The following is a 7,739-nucleotide window of genomic DNA, read 5'->3' as shown; positions in this document are numbered from 1 at the left end:
TGTCGTTTCCCCCTTTGTTACAAATTTCTAAAATATTATTATTACTCACAAAACCTTTACAAATTTTTAAAATATATATATATATAAAAGTTGGTATCAAGTTAAATGCTTAAAAGGTCGTCTCCCTCTTTTTTACAAATTTCTAAAATATTATTATTACTCACAAAACCTTTACAAATTTTTAAAATATTATTATTACTCACAAAACCTTTATAAATTTTTAAAATATTATTATTACTCACAAAACCTTTACAAATATATATAAAAGTTGGTATCAAGTTAAATGCTTAGAAGACCCCCCTCTCCCTCCTTTTTACAAGTTTCTAAAATATTATTATTACTCACAAAACCTTTACAAATTTCTAAAATATTATTATTACTCACCAAACCTTAAACAAAGGTTATGTAAAGAGATTGGTATCAAATAAAAATTAGCATTAAATAAACCACTATTTCCGCATATTCATGATAACATTAAATAAACCACCATTTCTACATATCCATGATAATATTAAAAAAATAAAAATATATATAAAAGTTGGTATCAAGTTAAATGCTTAAAATGTCATTTCCCCTTTTTTACAAATTTCTAAAATATTATTATTACTCACAAAACCTTTACAAATTTTTAAAATATATATATATATATATATATAAAAGTTGGTATCAAGTTAAATGCTTAAAAGGTCGTCTCCCTCTTTTTTACAAATTTCTAAAATATTATTATTATTCACAAAACCTTTACAAATTTTAAAAATATTATTATTTTTTTTTGTGTAAGTTAGAAGATTATATTATAGAACAAGTATAATACAAAAAACTGCCGAAGCAGTGCGAGCAGGGATATACAATAAACGAAGGCTAATCGCCTGCTCAGAGGTTATGAGACACATGGACCAAAAATAAGCCCACCGCGCAGGGTGGCTTGGAACAGAGCAAAACACTACTTGAAAACTAGTACTGCCGACACCATACATATGAGGCAACAACATACATAAGCTTATGCCAAGACAGAAATATAGAGCAACAACACAGACATATAAAGCCGAGACAGAAAGAGGGCAGAGGAGAACCACAGGTGTTCCCTTAAATAAATTTTCCCATCTGGCCGATGGTATCCAGGCCTATCTCCCGTACGTGGCGGTCAACCTTCGCCTGCATTGCTCCCAGGGATTCGGGCTGGTCCGCAGCAGTGGTGGCTGGCTGAGCAGCAGGAGCCGTGTTGATAGAATCCCTCAGTAACCTGATGAGCAGCGTTAGCATCCGGTTGAGAGTTTTGACTGCCTCATGCACAGTGGAGATTTTGCTGTCCAGAACGCTGTTGTAATCAATGATCTTAGTCATTTGTGCTTCAGTAAGATTCACCTCTGTGACAATGTGTTGCCTTTCCTTTTCTATCGAATCCAGAGCCTTAGCTATCAGGGTTTTGGTGCGCCAGCTTTCCACCTTGGTCCTTACAAATTGAGTTGCCCTCTTCGAAGGTGTGCCTGGGTCTGTCAACCAATCGACCTCCGCAGCAATGTCCTCCTCCGTTCTTCCATCCTCCTCCTGCTTAGCTTGAGCTTCGAGTTCAGCCATCTTGCGTTTAATTCTTGTTGCAGTTCGAGTCTCATAGCCTCCCCTGGCTTCCTGGAGGTCCCGGTTTGCTGCAGCGCATCGACTCCCTCCCGCATCCATAACCAACACTTCGTATCTCTCCCGACTCAAGCCAATACCGTTTACAGAACCACTCTCAATACAAACTCGAAGAACTGTGAGGGAGACAGGGCATTTGCCCATTGCTTTATAGCAAGTTCCACGGTGCCTCCTCATGAAGATGGAGTTATTGCCTTTGAAAGTGGTGGTACTTTGGTGATAAATGTGAAGGAGGATCGCACAAGCGAGGCTGACGCAGGTCGAATGGGAGCGCAGAAGGCTGCTACCAGGATGACGAACCAAGCGCCAAGAGTTTGGTACTTTCCATCGGATGGGGTGGTGGCGGGTGAAGATTGAGATGCCCCGTATGCTGGCATGCTCGATTCTGATCCGCGGAGCCCTGTTCCACCTCTTCTCACACAGAATTGCCATTAATGGCATTGAAAATTTGCAATACGGACCCTCTCCATGCGTGATGATTGCACTGTTGCTGAGGTTGTGCTTCCCGTTTCTCGAATTGTAATGATCGCCCTTCTTAGAGACCTGCCGCCGCCAGGAACTCCACCTTTCCAATTGTCCAATCATCCCGTTGAAAGGCTTGGGCTTATAACCCCCACCGGTATCCTTGTAAATCCGATACCGGGGCCAAGTGCCTTCCCCTATTAAGGTTGGGTGGCTTGGATTAAATCTGTTGCCGCCAGCTGTTCGCATGTTTCTTTGATGATTGGGTTATCGATCTCATGCCAGCCCCTGTTTATGACGATATTCGGGTTGTCTGCTCCAAAGTTTGCCAGATGGTCAGCCAGACCATTAGCCTTTCTCCTCACTGTCTGGAAGGTTAAGCCTCTCAACTCCATGATGAGTTCTGCTATGCTTTCCGTCGCTTTGGCCAATCTCCAATGCCTGGTAGCCTTGCTGATGCTCGTACCTGCCTGTAGGCGTTTAGCCGCCATTTTAAAATATTATTATTACTCACAAAACCTTTACAAATTTTTAAAATATTATTATTACTCACAAAACCTTTACAAATTTTTAAAATATTATTATTACTCACAAAACCTTTACAAATTTTTAAAATATTATTATTACTCATAAAACCTTTACAAATTTTTAAAATATTATTATTACTCACAAAACCTTTACAAATATATATAAAAGTTGGTATCAAGTTAAAGGCTCAAAAGACCCCTGTCCCTCCTTTTTACAAGTTTCTAAAATATTATTTATTACTCACAAAACCTTTACAAATTTCCAAAATATTATTATTACTCACAAAAATGCTCTTAAGGATACCCCTCCTATTACTCACAAAACCTTTGATTGGTATCAAATCAAAAATGCTCTTAAGGATACCCCTCCTATTCAGTGCGCCGTCTGTGGGAATCGAACCCACGACCACGTGGTTAAAAGCCACGCGCTCTACCAGCTGAGCTAAGACGGCTTAGGCAATAACTATTAATGGTTTAGATACTATATATAAAATACCCGTCGTTTTTTGAGTTTCATGCAATTTATTTATAATTTTCGAGGTAAGATTTCCTTCCACCGCAGATTATATTAGCACCTATACATTTTAAATGATATTTACCAAATTATTGTATTACCCAAGATGAAATTTATATGAGAGAGAAGCTGAAGGGTGATAATTATATTATTAATAAAATATGGTATAGCTTGTAATTTTAAAAAGATATAAAAGTCATTTTTAAATATACTTTTTTTTAAAGTAGTAACTTTATAGATATATGGATTAATGTAATTGTTGTTTTTTATTGGTGTAATTACTATTTTATTATTTTTATTAAAAATATGTGTTTTTTACTTAATAATATTTGTTTTTAATATATTAATAAATTAATATTATAATTTAAATATTTTTATTTAAATATAATAATTATTTCAAATTATGGTTTTTACATCCACTAATTTGAAATGTGTTTGCCACTTTTCTTAATATTTTTTTTTAAAAACTAATGTAATTATTTTCAATTTTTACTAAAATTATATAAATATCACTTTTAAAAATAAAGCAAATTCCATCATTCATTCAAAACCTTTTGCAAAAATGCTCAAAAATAAGGTTTGCAATTGTGACCTTTGAAAATAAGTCAAATTCCATAATTCATTCAAAACCTTTTGAAAATATGCTAAAAATTTATGATCTTTGACCATGGAACAAATATACTTCAAAAGTATTCACTGAACTTAGGAAGGGTTTAAATTTAAATACATTCCTTTTTGTGGTTAAAAAATCATTGCCCTCGGGAAATGGATGGCAACATGTATAAGCATTTTGGACACATGTTAGGTATTGTTAAGTTACAATTTATGTGGCGTATTTTCTTGCTATTTCGTTGTATGTGTATTATCAATTATGTTAATAATGTTAACAAATTTTATGATAATAATATATTAATGTTTATGAAAAATAATTATATAAAAAGAATTGAAATTAATATAAATTTATGGTTAGTTTTAGATGAGTTGTAATTTTATTTAACTAATAGAATTAAAAACTCACAAATATGTAGATGTAAAAATATAGTATTAATGATGGACTTGTAGACATATATAAAAACACTATAAAATTTAAAAAGAGTGAAGGGATTTTTATTCGAATGGTTCATGAGGCACAATACTTGTTGAAGTTTTGCAAATGGGGTAGCAAGCTAAGTGGGCTTGATTGTGGGGAAAACTCCACAGTTAAGTGCGCTTGATCTAGAGGCGATCTGGGATGGGTGACCTCCCGGGAAGTCCTGGTTACTGGGTGCAAGCCCCGAAAGTGATGATTGACGCTATGTGATTTATTTCACTAGTTTCAATCCCACTTCTTCACCCCTGTGAGCATCACCTGATGCAATGAGTGCTAAGTGAACTCCCCGATGCAATGAGCGCTAAGTGAACTATTCAAATCATGAGAAACTAGTCACATACGACTACCTCTCATGGAAATAGTCATACGTGAATGACTTACTTAACGCAGTTAAATCCCTAAAATGTGTGACTACCTCTCATGGAAATAGTCATACGTGAATGACTTACTTAATGCAGTTGAATCCCAAAAATGATATCAAATATAATGTACTGCATAAACCCCCTATCCTATAAATATTAAAAATATAATATTAATAATTGACTTGTAGAAATATATAAAAACATTATAAATATGATATTTATAGAGAAATATTGTTACAAGGAAATATATATTAAAACTTTGCTGTTACATGGAAAAATGGTTTAAACGTTCGTTATTTAAATATTTATTTAAAAAAAAAAATGAAAAACGGAGTTGATATACATGAATGTGAACCTTTACCAACATTTTCTTGGATTCTTGTGAGGTATTGCCTTACCTTTATTAATAACTTTTCATAAAAGATTTTTGCATTTTTTAAGAAATTGTTGAATGGTAAGGAAGCTTTTACTTTACTCAAATCATTTATGGAGAAACAATTTAGTAATCCATTTTTACACTCAAGCAAAATAAAAATAAAACATAAAGAATGTGCTTTTACCATTTTTACATTTCATAAAAATCGAAACAGGCCAGAAGAATAATAAATGTGCATAATTTAAGAATCACAATATTGAAGATTGACCAATAGCAAGGATTACCCTTAATGGAAGGTTTTTTAGACCTCACACTATTTGGAATACGAATCTATTTGGATTTTATCTTTGTGACCACTATGATTTTGGAGTTTATAGTTTGCATCCTAGTCTACTAGTGAAGTTTTTCTCAACTATAGAATGAAATGTAGCTATTCTAAGATACTAATGCATGTCTCTGAACAAGACTAATGATAACCAAAAAGGAATCATAGAATCACACATAATCCTATCAATGACCCAATGAATAGTTTGTTGAGAATAAAGGCAAGAATATGAGCAGATGACTAGAAACCCAGAATAGTCCAACATTAAAACAACCATCTATAGTTCCATGCTCACAGATTTAGACAAACATCTCCAAAAAAGCATAAATAAAAATGTAACATCAACACATTAAAATTCCAATAATATTTAATTAAAGCTCCAAGATCCAAAAGCCTCTTCTCTTCGTAATTTCAATCATTTATAATAGTTTACACAACAATTTCCCTAATTTAGGATGATATCGGTGGCCAGTTCTTCCACACAATCAATGGTTCTCTATCTTCTTGGCATTTTTTCTATGTTTTTTGGGGTTCCAAACTTCTATGAATGTTTTGATGCCCTAAATGGTTTTTTTTGGCAATTTAAGGAGCTAGGGGCTGCCATGGAATTACCCAATCTCAGTTGAAAGTTGTAGTCCTTTGATATTTCTTACCAATGAGTTGTTGTGCGCCAAAAATAGAGATTATGTGCAAAATTTGCACCCTCAAGAAGTTTATGTCCAATTAACCACCTAGGGCCCATAAAAGTTTTGGTGCTTCATCTTCTCGGATTAGGGTTTTGGACCTATAGGGTTCTTTATTTATGTTTAAAGGTCATTCTTTTGGTCTCTTGTAGTAGCTTTTCCAAATGCACGTAGCCATCGTCCTTCTCTATCTAATACAAGAAGACTGAATATGGAATAAATATATATCTATATTGATATGGAATGAATAATAACTTATGGTAAGATGTTGAATATTACAATGAGGGCCCCTGCTATAAATACCTAGGTGGGGTGCCTTCCCCACCAATGGACATGTCTTTTGATAAGACTTGTGTAACCACCCCTCCCATACCTACCCACTTTCACTATCCTGTCATTGTAAACATAAGCTAAGGGCTACTGTGACATGACTCAACCTCTTAAGTGCAGTTAAGGAAGTGGAATTGACAAACTGAAACTTTACTGACTTTCCTTGGGAGTTACAGGACCCCCAGGAGCTAAACAACCACTCTAGGTGCCCAAACCTGAACTAACTTACCTTTTTAGTGATTTGGACTCCTAGTCACTTGCATAACAAGGAAACCCAGTGACTGTGACCCTCTAGTCACATGGATAATCCTGCCTCCCAGCAACTACAGTTTAGATCTCCTAATTCTAAGGATGCAACCCCAGAATTTGAGCCACATTTTCAAGGCTAGTGTCCAGATTATTAGAGTTAGTTAGTTTATTAGTAGTCGAATGTCTTCGAGTCCATAATTTTGTTGTCATGGAACAAGTCAAACTCACAAACATTTTTATTGTCATGAGTTTGACCAACCACTGCCTGGGAAGTCATCATGAACTTGGTCATCAAAGTTTTGGTCAATAATGGGAAGGGGTGTTTGAGTTTTTTAGAGTTGTCATCATACAGTTTTTAGTCAAGGTTTGTGTCAAACTGAGGGTTTGTTAGAGGGTTGTTGGTTATGGAATCCCCCCCAAGGCATCTTTTGGGGCTTATAGCCCAGTTTTGACTAAGTCCATTGTAAAGACTCCGCGAATTGTGGGCACAGAGCGCGAAGCTGTAATAGAGTCATAGGGTTGTCCGCCCTTGTTTTTGTACTGTAATGTTGGTTTGAAAGATCTATCCATGTCCGCGGGCCATGGGATTGTATAAATAGAGCAAGGCTCTAAGTGTAAGAGACATAGATAATCTAAGAATGAATCTAAGGAATCGATGAAGTATCGAGTCGAAGTGTAAGTTGTGTCGTTGGGTCGTAGAGTAGGAGAAGGCTCTACAGCTAAGTGCGTAGAGGCCTAGTAGTCTGCAGCTGAGTCCACGGACCCCGGCAGTTGAGTGCTTAGGGAAATTCGAGTCTGTGACCGTGGGAAGAATTAATAAAAGAGAATTTTTACCATATTTCTGTGTATCTTTTCCTGTTTTATGCATTATTGGGTATGAATAGCAAGTTTATTGTTTATTTACTGCACGAACTCATATGAATGTGTTGAATAAGTAAATATAACATAAGACATATGTTTATGCGAAGATAACTAACTGCTATAAGAACATAAGTAAGATCTCGGGTGTGGCTTAGGGGAATAGTGCAGATCGCTACTCCAATAGCGTGAAAGCCCCACAACCCCTGGGTAGGGCTGCACAAAGGCGAATATATCAAGACGTGAAGGCCAGGGAAGTGCATGAAGTAACCTATGCAAAGGGACTCACAGTTAGGCCAAATCAAACCCCTCAGACATCTCAAGGGTG

General features: G+C 35.5%; 1 non-coding gene across 1 annotated transcript; it reads right to left on the bottom strand.

Annotated features, from left to right (window-relative positions):
* Positions 1-3,003: 3,003 nt before the first annotated feature.
* Positions 3,004-3,076, bottom strand: TRNAK-UUU (transfer RNA lysine (anticodon UUU)). Its single transcript has one exon. It is a non-coding gene; the product is annotated as a tRNA-Lys (tRNA).
* Between the last annotated feature and the right edge of the window lie 4,663 nt (positions 3,077-7,739).

This window comes from Pinus tabuliformis, chromosome 7 (assembly GCF_031772625.1).
Source record: "Pinus tabuliformis cultivar Carrire ecotype Pingquan chromosome 7, CPIR1, whole genome shotgun sequence".
In the NCBI taxonomy this organism is placed as follows: domain Eukaryota; kingdom Viridiplantae; phylum Streptophyta; class Pinopsida; order Pinales; family Pinaceae; genus Pinus; species Pinus tabuliformis.
The sequence above is the reverse complement of the archived record's forward strand: the minus strand, read 5'-3'. Positions and strand labels throughout refer to the sequence as shown.